The following is a 21828-nucleotide window of genomic DNA, read 5'->3' on the forward strand; positions in this document are numbered from 1 at the left end:
GCCAGCCTGATTGGCCGGAGCCCTAGAAGCGCGGGCTTCCCCATTGGCTCGTCACCCTTATTTTGGAAACAGGCTCTTCTGATTGGTGGCTCCCAAGGAATTCTTTGCTGCTGATTAGCTGGCTGCCTAGCGTCCCCGCCCCCTTTTTCATCAGAGGGCGGCAACGCGGGGCTCCCCCCCCCCAGCGCCCCGTGTGGCAATGGGACAAGTAGCGTCCTCGCCATGACTGAGCCCGGCAGCTGCCGCGCTTCGGAAGCGCCGCCGCGACCGTTTAAACCTTCCCTTGGCTGTCCCGGAAACAGACTGACGTAGGCGGCCTGCTCGCGGCGCCCTATGGGATGCCGGTGACGTCAGCCGTTTGTTCCGGTACGGCGCAGGTGCTACTGCGCATCTGTGGGGCCGGCGGCGGGCGCCGGCGGTGTGCGCGCCCCGTGCGGGGCCGGCGGGGCATCGCGCCCCGGGGCTCTATGACGGGCCCCGACCCGGCGGGTCCGGGCCCGGGGGAGGCGGTACCGAGCGGGCGGAGCGCCAGGGGCCGGCTGTGCGCCGCGGCCGTGCGAGACGGGCGACGGGCAACGGGGCCCGGCTGTGCCCGCCCCCCCCCCGGGTGGGTGCCCGCGAGGGCGGGGGCCGGCGGCGCCCCTCGGGCCGTTGGAGCTCCCGCAGCGCGCTTGTGCAGGCACCGCTGCCGGGTGGTAACGCCCGTCGGCCGGACCGTGAAGGGGGCTGCCGCTTCCCCCGCCGCGCACACGCGCGGGGCGAGGCGTGCTAATTAATGCCTCTCGTGCATTAGCGTTAATGATGACACTGTCGGTGGTGCAGCTGACCGGTCTTGTACGGGTGGCCCCAGAAACAAAATATAAAAAGCCCGCGTGAGACGGCGGCGTAGCCCGTGCGGCAGAACCGCGCAGGGGGCGTCCCGCTGCCACCGCGTGTAATTACCGACCGCGCTGGCCTGTCAGCTGGGTTCTGAAACCAAGCAACAATGTAATGGCAGCAGTCACATGTTAATTAGTTAGTGCTTAAGTGTACAGGATGAAATTTAAAAGTCCCGAAGGGCTTAACGCAGAATAGGGCTTTTGCTTACTGCAGGAGCTACAGCGGGGCAAGAGGAACAAAAAGTAAAAAAAAATCATGCACAGAACAATAACTATGCTCATGGGTTATAAACTATGAAATGGACCATAAAAATGGTTAAAAGGCTTATCCAGTTCCAGCTGGCAATTATTTGAACACTGAGCAGCCTAAAGGAAGCAGCGTGATCATTCTCGCCCAGAACAACCATTGCTGAGGTAAAATCTTTCCACTGGTAGTAACACGATGAAAATATTAATCCTAGCTGTTAATCCTTTCGATTTATAGGTGTTATATAATCACGTTGCTGATTTTTCTAAGCCTGCTCTTAGGATTGGCTACATAGTGTTCACCTTTAGAGAATGGCTTGTTGAAAACTCCACTGATGCGCTGACTGATCTTAGGAATGTTTCAGATGTAATACAGACTGCAAAAGTGAGTCTGCAAATTGCATCAGGTAAAGTTAAGGTACTAAAAATTCTATACAAATACCCTACCTATCAAATACTTGGTAAACAAAGTAAGTTTTGTGTTAGAATTAAGAGGTTATTGGCCAAGCTGTCACATACTGGGGTGGTATAACAAGTTCTATCTTATAAAGCAGATTTAGAAGCACAGCTGTGTCTGCCATGGCGCGGTGTTAAAGTGGGAGCTGTAAAGTCACGGTTTCACTGATGGGTACAAGATGTGCAGAATACCTTGAGATTGTGACAAGATAAAGAACATAAACACCTAACCAAGTAAGTTTTTGGGGAAGTAATATTTTTAGCTTTTATATAACTTAAATTCAGAAGAGTAACAAGTAATTATCTTCCTTGTTTATATTAATTACATGATATAATAACTGCTCGGAGGAAAAAAATAGTAGTTAAACCATCTTGAGGTAACTTTTCATGAGTTAACTGATGACAATTAATCCTTTTACAGAAATTCATTACCTTTCATTTTAAAATATTACTTGTGAAAGCCTACATAAACTTACCCAATAATTTTTTTGACAATTTCAACTGCTGATGTAGTTATACTGTGATGAAGAATGGAACTTCGTTACTGTTGTGTGTGAGAGAGCTTAAAATTTTTTTTAAAGGCATTTGGAAATGTATTTATGTATCAAAAAGGAATTACCCTGGTATACTGCTAGAACATGGCTAAAGTCAGCTAGACAATCTTGCAGTTGCTGTCTTGGAGAATTACCCTTCTGCCATATTAAAAGGAGTTTTAAGATGACAGATGTTTCATCACTGTTTGTACTGATGATCTTGAACAAACAGAGTTAATTATTTGACATCATTAATTATGAAGGAGAAAATTAAGGTACTAGGTATAACTAGAAGTTACAGAGCTTTTCCACACTTTGGAGAACAACAGGTGTTCTGTGATAAACTTAGCCACTATGGTGAAATTATTAGTAAGAAGCATGTTTTATTTGCTTTTATAACACTGACCAAAAACCTCCTCAAAGTTGCATTAAGGGCATTCTATATCCCAAGTTTCAAGCTGAAAAAACAGACTAACGTATTGTAGGACAGGCTATGGTGAAATTGTAATATGTATCACTACATTTGAAGTATTTTAATTTCTGATATGTTTATTTTTAAATCCCAGGGAAATTTTGTCACCTTTTATTTGTGTTTTTGCTATCATAGTCTAGATTTTAAATTTAGAATGCCATATATTTAGGAGACTCTCCTTTAAAAGTACATTCCTATAAAATCTTGAAAGATACAGTCTGAACAACAGTTGTTACCTGTGTCCCATTATCCTTTTTTCATTACTTTTACCTTAAATTCAAACCAGCTATTGCAACTCCTTTTTTTTGTTTTGTTTTGTTTGTTTAATCAGAAATTGGAATTGTGCAGGTCAGGATGGGTTACTTGGCAGCAGAAGCTGTGACACAGCTTCTCCATCATAATACTTCTTATGTTCCTACACCTCTCTTGCCCTCTTTCTTTTTCAAGTGCTAGAATTTGGGGCAGGGCAGGGGGGTGCAGTAGGGAGTTGGCACAAGAGAACCGTAGGGGTCACGTTTCAACTAAAAGGCTCCCTGATCTGGTTCACCTTGCAGCCATGCAAACAGCTGTGCTGGCAACAGCAAAATGGCTTTGAACAGTGTCCTGAAATAGACAAAGACCTCAGAAGATAATATATGAGAGAAATAAACTGAATTACGCAGCACTTAAGTGGCAGAAGTTGCAGTATTAAGTCACAATGAAAACAGCAGAAACCAAGATCATCTTATTTAACTAGGCACATTACAAAGCACTAAAACATACTATTTATAAGCACTGCAGTTGTAATTACTCACATTGTTCTGTGGACAGCCCTAAACTTCATTCATATTCATGTCAGAACATTTGCAAAATAGATTGACATGCTTGACAGCTGCTATTTCAACAAGTTGGTTACAGCAATAGGTTTGTTGATTAAGGCTAACCGAAGGGAAAATGAAAGGCTGGCATGAGCAGCCTTTTTCCCTATAAAGCAAATTTAACATGGATTATTCTCTTCAAAATTATAAAAATCTTGTAAGATTGTCACTGTTACTAAGTAATAGCTATGTTTTTCATCTTTATGCTCGTTACCATTCTGTTATGTCTGTCTATATATTTATTAACTTGAGGTAAATGACAACAGTTGTGATTTTATAATGATTTTCTCTTCCTGACTGAAATTCCTTAGGATAGCAGTGTTTTTAACTCATTAGTTATTCAAAGAAGTGTTTAAACTGAAGAACTGTGTCATGCATTCCAAGAATACCCAAACTGTACTGCAAGATTCAGTCACTGATCACCCAGTCCCAGCCCCCTGCCACAGGCAGGGACACCTCCCACCCACCCAGGTGGCTCCCAGCCCTGTCCAGCCTGGCCTTGGACATGCCGGGGATGGGGCACCCACAGCTGCTCTGGGCAGCCTGTGCCGGCGCCTCAGCACCCTCACAGGGAAGAATTTCTTCCCAATATCTCATCTCGATCAACCCTCTTTCAGTTTAAGGCCATTCCTCCTTGGCCTGTTGCTACATGCCCTTGTAAAAAGTTCCTCTCCAGCTTTTCTGTTGGCCCCTTGAGGTGCTGGAAGGCTGGAGACCCAGAGTTTTTGTTGCTCCGCCACTGGTTCGTCCTGTCTTCCAGGCTTGCTGTGTTCATGTCTGTTTTCAGATTCAGCCAAGCTACAGCCTGAAAAACATGCAATCATAGATTTTTTTAAATACTAGTTACTAAGAAGAAAATACATATTCTATCCTTTCCACTGCATTACTGCACAAGAAGATGTGTTCCTTTTTGTTTATCTTAAATTATATAATATTTTAAGTTTTATGATTGAGTAGTTAATTTTTGTGAATTCCCTTGTTTAAGTAAAGTGATATTTTGAGCTAAGGAAGAGTTGGCACTTTAGAGAAAATGGAAATTAAGACATTTTTGCAGATACCTTTTTCAAAAACATGGCCAGCTTTTTAAACATTTTTTTCCCCACAACTAGCTTGCAAAACAAAGCAAGGAAAGGGACTTCTCTTGAACTCTAAAAAAAATTTTGGAGAGAAAACACAACAAAACCAGTCTGAATTTTCTAATTCACATGTTATAAAGTAAATTGCTTTGGAACCCATATTTATTATGTGCTCCCTGATCAGGAGGATTACAAAGCTGTGAATGATAGTTTTACTTAAGTGGAAGACAAGTTTTTTTCAGCGCATTCCTGTATATGCAGCATCTGAAGTTCTTATCTTGCAACGCTTTCTGACATTAGGATTACAGTTCACTGGAATTTCTGATGTAAATAAGTTATTTCTGTGTAGAGATCATTCCAGGAATGTATTCCCTTCAAAACTGTTTTGGTTTTGATGTTTTGACTGATTTGAATTACTTTTTTAATTTGATTCAAGGCCTCGTTTCTTTCCCAGACCCAGAATTCTATGTCATATATATATATATGCAATGACATTGCTTTTTTTCTAGTGGTTATGGAATATAACTAGATATGGAATATATACTTATTCCAACTCCCATGTGTATTTTGGGAAGGAAAAAAAAAATCTCCCTGAATAGTTAAAATGGTAAATTTAAAAAAATACAATTTTTTTTATCATCTGTAAAAACAGTCAGTTTTGGTCAGACATGAATATATATATGTTTTAGCTACTACCAAAGGAAATATTCAATAACAAAAAATATCTATATAAGTTCTATAAATAGTTCACCAAGATAGAGCTTTGTACAAAACAAGAATATGAAATGCAGAACTGTTTTGGTGAAGGCATTCTCGGGAGTATTGACCTGAATTAAGCAGATTGAAACAGTGGAGCCATATTATATCTTTACGAGAAGAGAAACCTGCAGAAAACGGACCTGAATTAAATTATGAACAGTTCCCTTCCAAAGGCAAGTGACTTAACCAAAATAATGCCCTTTATTTTAAATAATCATGTGTAGATTAAATATAGTTTAACGTAATCCATTCTAAAAGTCAGTATGCAGTTGATGGGGCTTTTGCTTGTTTTTCTGGGGTGCCCACAATATTGTTTTATTTTCTGCCAGTACTTGACACCTCTTTTGCTTAGGATACCCAGAGATGTGTGAGCATCACTCTGACCAAAATAGGTAGATCTATTGCACATTTTTGTGGCTGGCCAGTGCATGAAGGAGGACTCCCACCAAGAGGATTGCCAGTATTAGGTTTTATTTTGGCTGATAGTGGTGGATTCTTAATATCTCCATGGTAAAACATTGAGTATTGCATGCAAGTTACAAAATCTGTGGTATTTTATCTGCTCTATCGTGTGCATACCATGCTGCTGAAAACCCTAACTCCCTGCATTACTGAAGCAGCAAAAGCTTTTCCTTTTGTACATTGCCATTTCCAGCAGTTGCAAGTCAGATTATGGGCTTGACCCTTGAAAATGAGATTAATTTTTTTGTTTGCTTTTTAAACAACAAACACATCAATCTATACTCTTATTTTTGAAAGCCATACAAAAACAGAATATCCTATACTAGGCAACAGTTACCTCTGTAGAAAGAGTTTTGGCAGGTTTTTTGACTTTTTTGTTTATTCTTTCTTAGAGGTCTATATATTATTTAGTTATCTTTAGAATTGAGCTAAAGAGCATAACAATATGTTCCTACACAAATGGCATGTTGCAAAGTTTTGTGACTCGGTATTCTAACCACCACGCTTCAGATATAGCTCATTTACTGTTGGCATACAAAGGTAATGCCCTAGCAGAGAAGTGATTTCTGCTATCATGAAGAAATTGATGGTGGTGGACGAGCAGCAGGGTATTTGGAGAACAGCTACAAGGCAAGTTAAAACTATAACTTTTACAATATGAGCCTGATGTTAGTTATGAATATTTTTATTTTCTTTAGGAAACTACTTAGCTTTTTTTATTAATTTAAGATTTCTTGCTTGTTAAAACATTGTTGGAAATTGTTGAAGCCAATGAAACACCTGTGGGTTTTTGCATAGGAGTTAGTGTAGAAACCCATCAGTCATATCCGTTACGTAAAAAATAAATACTAGTATACAATAGAGAGGACCTTGGGTTTGTTTCAATGTCTCAATCGTAATCCACAGCAAAACAACCCTGGGGAGGCAGAGCCCCACCGCTGGGGAGCCGCAGCCCCACGGGTGCCCTGCTGCGTGCCCTACCGGGCTCACACAAAGTAGGAAAGTAACAGTTCCTTTAGGCTGGAAGATTCCAAACGAGAAAGGGCTTGAATTACAAAAAGAAAAGAGAAGCCATTTCAGCACAGTATTTTAGCACACAGAAAACGGATGTACTAAGTGGAGCTAGTTGAACTTTGTTAATGGCAGTCACCATCATGAACATTAGCTTCGGGCCTTATGAGTAGCCTCAGAGGATAATCAGGAGTATAGTATCTTGCAGTGTGAGGAGGTTGTGGATGACTGGTCTAATAAGGATGCGAACGGAAAAGAGAACCATTTTTTTCAAAATGGGTGACCTGTTGGAGATCTTCTGTTAGCCAGGAAAAAGAAAGTGGAGGGGAGGGAGTGCCAGTCTCTGCTTTTAACCTTCTCTTAAGAGTAGCAAGGGTTATGATGGGCATGTGGGAGATGGATCTCTGCCCCCACTCTGCCCCCAGCTACCTTTACTCCCTAAGTTACTCAGACCCCTCAGTGTGTTTGGAAACAAATCAAAATGCACCACCTCACTTCGGCAGGGAGAAGAAAAAGGAAAAAAAAAAGGGAAAAAAACCCCAGACGTGCCTCTCAGACTATCGGTGATATTACAGTTTAGACTGTCTCCTGATGTTGTCACACAGTTTAAACAGAAAGAATGGCAAAACTGGAACCACATGAAGCCATACCTGAAAGTGCCCCTAGAGCAGCTACCCAAACCCACTCTTCAAGTTCACTGTCCCAAAAATGCAGTAGTTAAATCTTTAACCATCACAATGAAGATGCCAAGCTAATACATCCTTCCTAAGTGTTAGTTGTCCAAAGTATGAAAATATGCAAACAGAACTTGTTGCTGGACTAGCAAATTCAAGGTTAATTTGCAGAGCCATACAGAGAGCTTTGAAAATGTGATTTAAAAATGAAATGGAAGATGTAGGGCATTTTGTATTAATTCAGACAAGAAATACTAAAGAGTAAATACATTTGAGACACTGATACAAATAAGAGTGCTGCTTTCTAAGCTCTCGCTAGATTAACTTCAGTTTTCCAGCTTACTGAGCCTTGACATTGCATACCCTTAAGATCTGTAAATCTTTTAAGGTGCTTTACCATTTTCTTAAGGGAGTCACACATTTGCAAAATTCACTATCAGACAAATGTATCTGTCTGGATGTAAAGGTTGTATTTCAATAGGAATCATATACATCGCTTCAGTTCTTGGTTTAATGATACCTGATCCAGTCCAGCTAATTATAGGTAATTTTGGCTAGGGTAATGAGTAGCCAGAAGTTCAGGTAGTTCTGCGGGCAGTTCTCACAGCACCTTATTTCATGTCCAGTGAGCTAAGGACACTTGCTGAGAGTGCAGAACATCTCTTGAAAAATGAGATACTGGTTTATATGTATCAAGTTACTTCAGGGATTCAAGGAAAGCACATCATGAAGGTATTAATTTGTCAACTCCTTTCTTTCCGAGAAGCTATTAATTTTTGATTTGTTAATATTATGTTAGTGTTTACAGTTTTCCTAAAGAAAATAATATCAGGACTTCTCCTACCCTTTAGAAATAATCTTATTATTTATTGTGATTAAGAAGGTTTAAATGTAGCAATCTATGCCCACTTAATTTATTGGATCATTTCATTCTATTCCATTTTCTCTATACTGTTATCTTACTTGTACATTCTAAACAGGTATTGCAGATAAAGCTGAGGAAAATTGCACCTATTTTCTGCCCTATTTGCTAATATAATATTTACACCACTGTTGTAACTAGCTAACCCATTATCATGAACTTCATCTGTTTACATCAGGTCTTAATTTTATCATTTTCTGTAACTGGCTGTGCTGATTAATTTAACAGTGTAAGGTGTGTCTGATTACTTCCTTTGGAAGACAGAGATTATGACTGCATCTACTGTAAGCATGAATCTCAGGAAGTGTTTTATTCAACATATAATGCTTGTTGTAGCTGTACTTTAGAGCTGGAGTTTTTTGTTAGATTCAGTATCTTGATTTTTCACCTCTGTAGTCCTGTCCGTATTTGCTTGGCTTTATATTTAGAGGTTAACCACAACAAATGTTTAATGCTAGAGAATTTTAGTGTAACTGAAAAGATGCAATATGGGTAAAGTGAATTGATCTCTTTTCTAGCACAGGTTATATATGAGGTTTAAATCTACCCATAAAGAAGACGTGGGAGGGGAAAACAGTGGTTTATAATTAACTCCGTTAAAGAGTGGGCTTTAGCAAATAACACAGGCAGAATGGAAAAATACCTCTCTATGCAGGGAGAGTTCTCTGCCAGAATAGCAAAGAAACCTATTTTATTATTTTTTTTTTAGCTTTGCCAAGATCTAGAAGGTTTCAATCTCTTAGTAATGTAAAAGTTAAATTAGTGTGACTTCTTCGAGTGTACATTTAATAAGAGTTGTCCCAGAGAGGCCAGGGAGCAAGGTGTATGCTGACTCTCCTGTCTTTGCACATACTCGTGCCTACTTCAGCCAAGCAGACTAGTCCAAAAGAGGCCCATTTGTAGAGCAAAAGTTTCGTGGATGTCAAATGCTCAGCACCAATGCACATTTCAGGGGTTTTACTTTGCAATAGCTTTGGTCTGAACATACGGGTTGGAGCACACCTTCCTGTCTAATTTTCTCCCAAGGGAATCCAGGTCACGTGCTCTGAGATGACTCTAAAATGAACCAAAGCACAGTACCTGGGGACAATCAATTTGGCTCATTTCTGAGCCAAACTAAAATGCTAACACAGACATGCACTTGGCCAGTTAGAGTGCTCTTTGCAGGAACGATCTCTCTGAAGGAAGTTTTGCAGGAGACCTTTGCATAAACAAGCGGGGATCAAGCCAGATTTTCTCTTTTTGCAGTCCGGTATCCTAATCACAAGCTAGAGTGTCACTGGTGTGTGTTTCTTTCTCTGTTGCTAAGAGACACTAATTCTTTTCACAATTTCAACAGAAAGAGTGGAGGCAGTAGTTCCTTACAAACCTCTAATCTGGCAATCAGATTATCTTTTCGTAGGTGAGCTAAGTAGGTTAAATCTCTTCAGAGCCTCTAAACTGTCTCTCTCATCCTGAAAGCTATTAACACGTTGGCACTGTGTCTGCTTCCCTGCAGTCTTATGTCAAAATGGCTAAATGTTACACGTCTCTGCCTTGCTTTGCTATATTCACATGTCTAAAATAGAAAGTCCCCGATCATCATATTGGCTCTTAGGAACACTTAACCCTCTCCATATACTATGGAGGAAGCTCAGCCCCTTCTCAGAGAGAACCAGCCACGACAATGCTCAGTTGTGGACCAGTACCTTAATTCCTGCAAACAGTAAAAGCAGCTATCCCATCAGCGGGTCTTAACTGTCATCCTTATTCCAAAAGGTCAGTCAGTCATCCAAAACTCAGGTTTATAACCACTATTAAAAATAGCAAAGTATTTTCAAGCTGACTGACTATAAAAATGTACTAAAGGAATTCTTCAGGTTTACCTGTGGCACATTCCAAGGAATTGGAGTTTCAAGTCCTTAACAGTAAAGTTTACTTTTTTGCTTTATATCATTCTACTTCATGTTGGAGACCATACTGAAAACCAAAATAATTTTGATAACCTGTCTCCTAAAACCTAGTGAAACAAAAGCCACATTACAAAGCTAACAGTTTTACATATAAACTGAAAACCTGACTGACTTTAAATAAAGTTTTAAATAAGGCATGGCCAGACTTGACTAGGTTCTTTCAAAGAAAATACTTTTGACAGAAAATCAAAGGAGAGCAAAGTTAGCTGAGGCATTTCTGTTCTACTTTATTTCTGGTTTTATATGGCTGAGCATCAAACTGATTAGAGGGTTTTTGTGTTTTCTTTACAATCACTACTGAAATACAGGATGCAAAATACAACTTTTTCAGAGGGCAGGGGAGAGAGGAGTCTTCTTTCAGCAACTGAAACTTTAAAAAAGTGTGTCAAAACTAGATATTAGAAACTTGTACGTTTTCCTTTCACTTCTGTTATGAAGGAGCAGATTCTTTGTTTCAAATCAGAAAGAAACCCAGAATACTTCATAATTGAGATTCTATCAAAAGAAAAATATTTCAAAACAGTATTTTAATTGTTGTGTGTCAAACTAGGAGGATTAACATATTAAGGAAATCATAGAAGTAGAGCAGAAAAGCATGAAAATGCTTTGGATGGGGCTTTGAGCAGCCTGCTGTAGCGGGAGGTGTCCCTGCTGATGGCAGGGGGGTTGGAACTCTGTGATCTTTGAGGTCCCTTCCAACCCAAACCATCCTGTGATGCTACGAATGCTGCCATTAACACCCTAAGAAGGTATTTTCTTTCATTAATCATACATTGCATCCCTCAGTCCAGCATCTTGGTACTCAAACCGATACGACTCTATTATAAAATCTCAGGGGTTTCATTGATTATTTACCACTAAACTTGCTATATAAACACAGTCATTGGAAGTTAGTGATTCCACAGGGAATTATTCTGAAGAATACCTGGAAAAATAAGGTTAGCGCATTTTCTTCTCATCTGAAAGAGTCAGTATTACCCAGTATGCATACTGCTCCATAAACTACTATGTTACCACTGCCTAATGTAGTAGTGCTGACACAACTGCAGCTGTGAGTTGTACTGTAAGCATCTAGGTATGTACTAATTACTCCTATAAATATACATGATTTCAGAAGCGATAAGAGTTCCATGACAGTAGACTAGCACAATATACTTAATTTCACAGAGTTTTTTGTGAAGCATGGAAGAGAATCCAGAGGAGCTGGCATTTTACAGTGGCCATTACAAATAATGGAGCTGCAAAACCTTTCACAACAATCTTAGTGCACATGGGTATTACAAGGCAGGATACATGAAGTAAGAAAGGAATGTTTTTAGGAAACAATTGCAATTGCAACAGAATTGCACTGCCATTAAGACAGAAGTTGCTACAACAGGCAGAGTCCTCCTGTTTCTCATACCTTTACAACTTTTCATTTATTTCATGCTCTTTAAATGTTTTTTAAATCCATTTTTGTGTTTCCAACCACTTGTGCTTCAAGAAAAGTTTTGCATTTGTGTTTGTAGTTTTGAGCTTGTATGCTGTAAGACTCCGACCAAGCCTTAGATGGGTGGGTTTTAACTCCCATGCTGTACTCCACAGCGCGGCACCCCACCCGTTGGCTGTACACAAAAGGCGGTTTTAAATTGACGGGCGAGTTAACCTTCCAGACCTCAGTCTGGAGCATGTGTAATTATGCTAAGTCATTGTTAGAAGTTATTTTAAAAGGAAATGTTGCCTGCCTTCTGAGGTTTTTCTACATACATATAGTTTGGGCATGTCAGCCTTTCTTTAAAACTACAGCATTGCTCTTGATAAAATAAGCAGCTCTAGCACTTTAAAGGACAGAAAATAAGAGAAGGAGCTAGGCTTTTCCAAGTTTATTCTCCACCTTGCCACTTTGTATACAGCTTAGGTTATCCTGGGTCTCGTTATTTAAATTTGTAAGATTAAGCTTTCAGTTTTTAAACCTGGGCAGCTGTTGCAGTGATTGTTTACATGAAAATGTATGTTCTTCTGTAAACTGTTGAATCTGAGATACCAGAGAGTTTTACACATTTTTCTTTGTTACCTTTTAGAGACAGGAGGAGTGTGCTGGTTTAACTGAGGACAGAACCTAACCTGTAGTAAATATCGTTTACACTTTATTTGTATTTTCTCAAGACTAAAGTTACTTTGGTTGTCAGTTGAAACATCTAATATTGAACTTATTGCCATTCCTTCCTTTTCTCAAATGCTCTCCCAAATTATTACCTCTAACAAATATTTTAATGAATAAACCACCAAAAAAGTTTGTCTTTATTAAACCTTATTTTTACTATAAAAATATGAGCCACTTCAAACATGCATAGTCCCATCCTACTCTAAGTCAGTCAGTTTTAAACCCTACCCTAATCAGGCTGTCCCATCTCTGCTTCTAGTGCCTACTCTTGATGGAACTTTTTTCTGGCCACAGGCCCCTTACAAGATGTTCTGTTAACAGAACAGGAAGTTCCTTATCTTCTAAAATTGTGTGACTCCAAATTTAATTATATGCTTTAAGTGGATAGAAAATATGCCTTGCTCAAAGAGAAATTACTTGGGCTGGTACAAGAAATTTCAGGGCCTATGGAATACAAGTCAGATGAGATGATCTGACCTTCAGGTCTTTGAATAAACGACAAGTGATTTAAGAAGCTGAAGAAGAAAATGTGATGGGCAGAGGCCAGAACCAAGTGATGAAAAACAAAACTCAAAGACCCTAAAAATCCCTACCAGTAAACAGTTACACTTGTTTCAATGGCAACCCTTCTCTAAGGGATTGTGCTGCTCAGTGTTCTCACAGAAGTTCCTAAGGCCAGTATTTCAAGTAAAATTAGGACTGCTGCAGCTCCTCCTCTTCCTTCAACTTGCAGTCATAATGATCATAAAAGGACCCACCTAATCCCAATCCTTCCAGTCGCAGGATAATCAGCTAATTATGCACATTACAGAAAACTGAAGGGGGAATGCAGTATATGTGCTATGGTACAAAATACTTCTTTCTTTATATGACGAAGTGATCATTTAGTGGTTATGTTATTTAGTGCTTACTTTCTGTCCAAAGGAAGATGCATTCCTTTCCTTAGGATCCAGGCTGAAGTCATTACAGAGAATCAACTGCTCTGCTTTACGTTTTAATTCTACTTCATTGCATGCATATGCAAAACATGTTTGCACACATCCATAGGCAAACTATCTGTTGCTTCAACAAAAATTAATAAATGAAAATGCTACTTGATTGAAGTGAAGAAAGTGAACCTTCAGCAGCATCTCAGCACACAATTATCCTCGAACACCCATGCATTTGAAAAAGTGATGGACAGTACTGACTTTTTCCTTTTAAAATAAATATTATACAGGTGTTTTTTTTGGTGGTTGTCAGAAAGCACAAATTAAAAATTCAGTATGATATTTTACAGAATAAATATTAATTAGAATTGCTTATGTAATTAAGTTTGGGTATACCTTGCCTTGACCCTCCGTTCTAAATAAGGTTTGGACACAAGCAAAGATTATCTGTTCCTGGCAAATCCTTCCTAGGGATTACATGGTCCATAAACTAATAAGGGTTTATCTTTTCCTCTTTCTGAGAACAGAAATAACTACAGCAACATGGAAACATTAACATGGCATTAAAGAGTTCCAAACAATTAGGAAACTAAAAGGTTAGTATTCTCACAGCAATAGCAAATCACCATTACGTTCAAGTATGTAGATCTTATGTGCAGACCACACATAAAATTCAGAGTACTCCATGTATGGAGTACTGTTCTGCTCTGTGAAGTAAAAGTGTCAAGTATGCATAAACTCTTTATTTTAAAAGATAATCTGAATATGGTCAACATAAAATTTTGTATGCAGCACCATATTATTCCTATTTTTTGGGGTGCCATAGTCACAAAACAAAGCTAGACAAAATATCTACCATGCAGCATAATTTAGATGAGAATACTGATGGTGAAATAACTGAGTTTATTTATAACTAATATATAAAAAATTAGAATGCACTAAGTTTTACTCTATAAAAAGGTACAAATACGTTTAGTACTTGCCATCTGAAAGAGCTTCATGATCACTGTAAAATGGCTATTTGAGAATCTGTCTGTTTATTTGTGCGAGCTCTGAAAGGGTAATGAGTGAAAGCTGTAACGTAAATTTGAAACTGGGAAGTTACCAAAGGTGGCCTCAGAGGAATGAACTGCTTTGTGACTAGTCATCTTTTGACTGCTGATCCTTGAGATCACCTGTGACTTGATGCTACATATATTTTAGGATAAGTGCTTTAAAGAATTTAAATCCATTTAGCAAGATTTACGTATCTAACAGTTGAAGAGGAAACTATTCTTTTTAAAGCTTTACTATGACTGAGTTCTTGCTCCCATGTTTTCTTGCTGTCTTGCACATCGTGACGCCAGGTGGCAAGGCCCGGTACACACAGTACAGCAAACTGCCTTACTCTGTGTGGTAAATACAAGGAGGATAATGGTTCCATCACTGCTAGTACAAATTGGGTCGTTTATAGCATTTGGTGTATTAATTTTATGATGGCAACTCATATGCAGTTGAAACTTATAAAAACTTTATACATAGGAACAAGATTCTTCATACATTCTTTTTTTAAAGCATAGAGGCCCTCCATGTATTTAGGATTGTGTGAGCTTTATTAGTTACAGGACCTGCAGACAAGAGTTCTTCTAGGTGGCTGTCTATGAAATTCAGTAAACACATTATCACCATGAGGAATTTGTGTATTTTTTTAAAAAACCAAGGAAGCAATTTATGTGTTTGGATCAGTCATATTCCTTGTATTAAAACAAAACCAAAAAGAACAATCAAAGCTTGAGACTGCCAAACCCACTGGTGTCCTAGTTTTCAGTTTGTACAGTGGAAATTATGCAGCGTTTCTGTATGTCTTTGAAGATTCACTGAACTCTGTAAACAGAATTAAGAATCATCCTCTTCCCTGAGCACTGTCATATTTACAAGCTACTGGGACTTCACTTCAGCAGCTACCTTCAGACTCAACTGTTTTCTTAGCTTTTCCTGACAATAAGTCTACAACTGTTTTGCTCTGAAGCGTCCTGAACGTGCCTTCTCTGGTCGATAACTGATCACTTTTAAGGAAATACAAAAGCCTGTAGAATCACAAAATCTTTTCCAGTTTTAGGAAAAAGTATTCTTAAGCCAATGATGGATACTGCAAAGAAGCATAAGCTTAAGTCTTTATAATTACTGGATACATAAATTACTCTAAACTGTTTATATTATATAGTACCCATGGCGTTTGTTGCCTTCCAAATGCCGTGGAAAACAGGCCTGCATAGAAGACTTAATAACATGTTCGTCATGACAGACGGCCCACATTTGAGAATGCACTTAAACTCTTACCTTCTGTTGAGATGGAAGTCCTTGCTTCTCACTGGAAATCGAAATAGCAGCTAGTGGCTAAACAATAGCAGCTAAGCAAACATTTTACTGAACATATTTAAAATATTTAAACCACTTACACTGTATGCACGCTCCTCAGGAAATGGCTATTATATCTTTTGACTCACTAGTATCTGTTTTATTTCAGGTATAGCAAATCATGATGTTAGTGCTGACAATTCTCTGGTTCACTTACTCCTCATCCCAACCACACTGCAAAAGCTACGAGCAAAGATGGGAGACAATCTACCAACAAAGATAACCACAGCCTGCTTGACAAGGGACACATACTCAGTTCTTCAGCACTGTTGAGCCTCTTTTTGATCCCACATGTCTTTAAGATACCAGATTTCTGGTATTCACTTCTTTCCTACTCATAAATGCTCTTGCTAATGCCAACACTCCCCATCCCTCAGTGCTTCCAGGGTTTTTTTGCCTCTCAACAATACATGCAGTAACTTCCCAGTTCCCAAAACAGTCTGGATGCCATTTCAGCTGTTTTAAAGACAGATGGCTGTTGTGCTGATTAGCCTGGAACAGATAAGGGCTACATTCTACCCGCCTTTCCTTTGATGGCCACATAACTTAGGGGGTTTATCCTCTGCTAAGTGTCTAATTGCCATAAAACTCTTCACAGCCAAGGAGGCAGACATCGGGAACAGAAAAAATTATGAAGGCAAGCTATATCGCAAGCAGGCCAGGCCAATACGGTGTTGCACTGTTGACAGGATGGAAGAACAAAACAGTAGGAGGTGAGCAAATAAACAGGTATGAAAAACCTGCATTTTATTTTTAAGCAATTTAAAACATCTGGAGACAATGAAGAGCCACTAGGCATACTAAAAGGAAAAGTTACACAAAATCATAACGTGCATTTCTGTGTCTTCCATCTTGGTGGAACATAGTCTGCTCAGTCTCTATAAATCCAGGTTCTGTCTTTGCCTTGAATACTGCATACAATCCTGCAGCTTCCCCCTGTCTCAGTAAGAACTGGAAGAAGATTCAGAAATGGTCAACAAGGACAGACAGAGGCATAGAAATGGAATTTCAGAACAGTGAGTTAAAATGGTAGGGAAGTAGTTCTTTATGAAAAGGGCACTGCTTAGCTTTATGACAAAGCTGTCTAGATAATAAAAGTAGGTGAAGTCTCGGCTCTCTTCGAATTCGGTACAGATGAATTCCCCTGTGCATTTGCATAGAGTAGTCACTGATACATGGCAAAAATTTCTCATTGCAGTAGAATAAGCCTACTGCCTTCCCTCCCTTCAGGACATAGTTTCATGAAAACCTTTAGGCAAAAGGAAAAGTGCTATTGGAGTCTCTGCCTGGCAGGGTGGAACTGCTAATTTGAAGCTATCTGCTATCACATCACAAAATCATGGAATCACGTAGGTGGTAAGGGACTCCTGCAAGTCTGCAGTGCAACTTGCCACTCAAGGCAGGTCCCATTAAAGCAGGCTGCTTGGGCCATGTCCAGTTGAGTTATGAATATATCTAAGGATGGAGTTTCCACAGCCTCTCTGGGCAAGCTATTTCAGTATTTGACCATCCCTTTGTGGAAATAAATAAATAAATTTGTTTCCTGTATTTAATTTCCCATGTTGTGACTTGTGCTCATTGCCTCTTGTGCACCCTCTGGGAAGAATCTGGCTCCGTATTTTCTACAAGTGGTAGACAGCAGTATGACCTCCCCTCACCATCATGTTTAGACCTGAGTAAATGCAGCTCTCTCAGCTATTTCTTGTATGTCATGAGCTGCAGCTCCCCAGAACAGTTTGGTGGCCTTCATGAGCCTTGCTAAAGCATATCAATGCCCTTCTTAAAATGAGACACAGAACTCCAGATGTAGTCTCACAAGTGTCAAATAGATGGGAAGAATCACATCCCTCCAAACCTACCAGTTACATTCAGCCCAGTATACAGCTGGACACATATGTTGCAAGAGCACACTGTTGACTCATATTCAACTCGTCCACCATGACCCTCAGCCCCTTTTCTCCAAAGCTGCTCTCCATTCAGTCAGTTCCCAACACGTCCAGCTGCATGGGGTTATGCCAGCCCAGATGCAGGGCTTTGCATTGGCGTTCGCTGAACTTCATGAGATTCCCCAACAGCTAGCTCATTTTTCCAGTCTGACTAGGTCCATCTGAGTAGCAGCCCTGCCCTCCAGTGTATCAACCACTCCCCCCAATTTGGTATCACCCACAGACTTGCTGAGAGGTCACTGTCCCATCATTCTGGTCGTTACATCAGCCATTTCAAGAATCCAAGTTGATGTAACCTCTATAAAAGAAAGCAACTCAAACATCCTTCCAGAGATCTGCCAGAGATTTCAGAATTTGTTTTACAAAAATGCAAGAGCTGCATTGCTAAGTCTCTTCTCTAGATTTAAAAAGTAGCCCTGAGTTCCACAAGAAGCAGGCCCTGGGTCTTTTCATGGGTGCAAACACTGAAATGTAGAACTTAAGAGGGTGTAAGAAATCCTCTGGAAGGCAGAGATGACTGTTGAAACTTAAGAGCTAAGGAAGCCAGGAATTATTTATAGAGTCCTTCCGTGGGATCTTGCAGTCTGTGGCTTTGCTCAAAGACAGACGATACATTTTCATATCATAAAAATGGACAGAGTTGCATCAGTATCTAGATAGTACTCCAAGAACGTACTTGCAATCTTGTTACGTGCCTGGGTGATTGCATGCAGAGGATGCTAGTAGCCATTGTACTCACAGGAACAGAGGGTAGAATCTGGCACAGAACAAAACCAAACAAAGACAGATGAAAAAAGAAAACTGTAGGAGGTAAATTTAGCTCTTCTACATACATTATAACTGTAAACCAGTTTCAAGAACATTTATGTAATAACAACCTTCCCAGCACACAGCTGTCTTCTACTGGCAGCTGTGAGCTAGCACAGTGTTTTTGCAGAATGGACAGAATAACATCGCTGTCAAAGGGTATATAAAGGACAACGCTACAAACATGGTCCCCAAAATTCTCTCAGAACATATGCTACTCATAGGCTTACTATTACCAAAGACATTACAGTATATAAGCTGGTATAGTCTTAAAGTTGGATTTTGTTCTATATGCTAGAAATAGATTTGAGATAATACCAAGTGCATTGGCAAATACCACTAAATGGCTTAGCAGAATGTTTTCTAATCTTCCACCTGGAGCTTGTCTCTTCAAACTATGCTTTATAACTCCTACAGTTTTTACATCCCCAACAACATGAGCTGAAGAAAACATCAGTAAACAGAAGCACTGGTTGTGAAAAGGAACTAAGAGAAGGTGGAAGGACATGAAAGAGCAGAAAGCCAGCCAAATCTCTAAAAATGGGAACAGAGGCACTGAGCGTTTCCAAACAAGTACTTGAATTCAAGTAAGGCTGATTGTTTTTTTTAATGAAGACAGTGATAAAGAAGTTGCTTGTGTACTTGGACATTCAATATCTGAAGGAGCATACACGGTGTAAGGGATGTGTTCCAGGCCAAACCTGTGTCCCAATCCAATGTTTAAGAAAATGTGGGGTAACCTGGGGACGTTTGCCAAGTATAGCAATCAAGTAAATACAGTCAGTTGACTTACTGTTGGGAAGCGGCTCTTCAGTTCTAATTATTCTGATACCTTCACAGTGTGTTTGCTTTCTTTATGTCTGAGCAGCAGTCAGTGACACAGAAGAACCCAGCTGGGACTTAAGCTGGATGCAGAACGCCAAGGTGCAGTTTCCCAGCTCTGCTACAGCCATCCTGTAACAACACCTTAAGCAAATCACCCTGCCTTTATTCCCACCCCTAACAGTGGGAAAATAATTTGTTTCACCATTCTTTATTAGGTCATTACTTCAGCAGCACAGCAAAACACATCATATAGCTTAATTGTCACATGTTTAATTTGTGTCCCAAATTTGTAGGACTTCTTTTAGATCCCTTCAGACCCTAGTACTTCTATACTCATCATTATTACTACAGATCTTCATAACAGCTAAATGTGGTGTATATATAAATTTGACCAAGGTAGGTGGTCAATGCTTTTTCATTTCTCAGTAAAAATAACTGCTTTACTAAATAAAAACTGTTAGTGGAACAAATTCTTCTGTTAATACAAAAAAAACCCCCCAGCTTTGCAGCTGTTTAGTCAGCAGTAAATTAACTGTTAAACTGCTTGCAAAATCCTTCACTTGCTCACAGTGAAGTGGATAACTTGCACTTACATTAACCATGTTTCAAACCATTCTAGCTCCTTCCATCAACATTCTAACATTTTGGATTAATATACTCACCATCTTCCTGCATGTAAAGAATCATAGACACTGAAAAATGAGGCTTTTACAACTAACTTAACAACTTTGCCCATAATGTTCTTATGCTGTGAGACTGTTCCTCAGTACAGCTATTATGTCCCAATTATATTAATCTATTCCTCAGATTTAAAAGCAACTTAATTAAAACAACCATTAAGCACATGTAACCTTGTTTGAGAAAGTATATTTGAACGCCAAATGCTTCTCCCCACCCCTGCACAGCTCCAGCTGACAGAAAGAATTAATCAGTAAGAAGGAAAATGCCATTTGTCACATGTGACTTATAACACTTACCAAATGCTTCAGAGAAAAGAAAAGGAACAATACAGAAAGCAAATATGACAGGTCTACACTGCTGCATAAGCTTTCATTTACAAATGTAAAGGAACTTTGAAATAGCATTTCTAAAAAAATCACTCTATCATTGTAATCCATATTAACTTCCAGTCTGTTGCTGGTATATTTTCTTAGCCATATGCCGTGACAACTAACTGGACAACCTAAATTCCCGCCCAGTAAAAGTATTCCCTTGCAATAGATTTCTCCCCCCCAGCCCCAATTTCACTAGATGTTCTGCTTTGAACTTTTACTACAGCTAGTAAGAAATGCAACTCCTGACTTGCATTCCTTACTTCATCACCTCATATAGTTTTTGTCACTTCACAGCTGTGCTTTCTGATAGAAGCAGCTGTAGCCTAAACATTTCGGTCTTGCTTGATTTTTCAATGGTTTTAAGATTACTTTCCTTCCTTCAGAGAAAAAGCTATCAACTGCACTAATCCAACATCCAGTGCACCAAGGCATTGCATCAGTCAGTCTTCTGAAGAACAAACATGAAATGTAATTCCTGTTGCTCCCCTGGATACTGTTTTCATTGTCATATCCAATGGTATGCTGGATGGGATACTGTTCAACTGGAAGTTTCACTAAACAGTTGTTGAACACTATTAAAACATTCTAATAGGTGTGACTTATTGACCGGAAGAGTTGGTAAACAAATGCAATATAAGTGACAGTATGAAAATAGAGTAACAGTAATTAGCAATGTGACTCCATGAGTAATACGGAAATTGCTTTGACCCAGTTGATGACAGTAGCAACAAAATATTAAAAAAAAAATTATTATTTTTTTAAATCTATCCCAAATAGATCGTCTCTCTTTTAGGACTTGTACATTACCAAGACTTCTCAGGGTCATTGACAACATTTGTGGTTGTCAGAGATCCTATTTCACTAGTATGCTAGTCCAGCTCTGTTGGGAAGTGTCTGTGGTCCACTATGGTCGTAAGACCCAAAAGACAGGGCTAGAAGGACCAGCGGGCAGCGTGTCATAGCATGTTGTACCAGAAGCTGCTGGGTATCACTCAGCAGGGAGCCACGGTCGCACAGGGAGCCTCCAACAGCTTTCATCCCTTTGCAGAATACAAGCTCTCAAGCTGGAAACCCTTTCTCCTTTCTTTATACCATGATCTCTTCTGCACATACTAGTTTTGGCTGGGCTAACATAGAATTTCTGGTGTTCTGCATGTAGCTGCACAAAAGCATACATCAGGTGTACAAAGCCATATTGGTATCCTACCTTAAACTGATGTGCTTCCACATTTATCCCTCACTACCCTAACTTCAGTGCCAACACAAACATTTCATAGAGCGTGAGTTAAGGAGAGGGTAACAAAACCAAGTCCGATCTGTCTGTGCATGCTTTTTGTCTTTTGAAATCAGACCACATGCAATATTCTACCTCTCTTCTGAATGAAGGAACGATACAACACACAAATCAGAGCATTTTAGTGCAAAAGG

General features: G+C 39.6%; 1 long non-coding RNA gene across 7 annotated transcripts; it reads left to right on the forward strand.

The window, feature by feature from the left end:
- Positions 1-76: 76 nt before the first annotated feature.
- On the forward strand, positions 77-20998 carry LOC114017296 (uncharacterized). 7 transcript variants are annotated; one of them, XR_008731754.1, is made up of 4 exons: positions 77-366; positions 1093-1292; positions 15877-16480; positions 18938-20998. It is a non-coding gene; the product is annotated as an uncharacterized LOC114017296 (long non-coding RNA). The 7 variants fall into 7 exon arrangements; XR_003562261.1 differs by lacking the exons at positions 77-366; positions 1093-1292 and adding exons at positions 1299-1531; positions 1679-1814; XR_008731755.1 differs by lacking the exon at positions 1093-1292.
- Positions 20999-21828: the final 830 nt, after the last annotated feature.

Source organism: Falco cherrug, chromosome 4 (genome assembly GCF_023634085.1).
Source record: "Falco cherrug isolate bFalChe1 chromosome 4, bFalChe1.pri, whole genome shotgun sequence".
NCBI lineage: Eukaryota > Metazoa > Chordata > Aves > Falconiformes > Falconidae > Falco > Falco cherrug.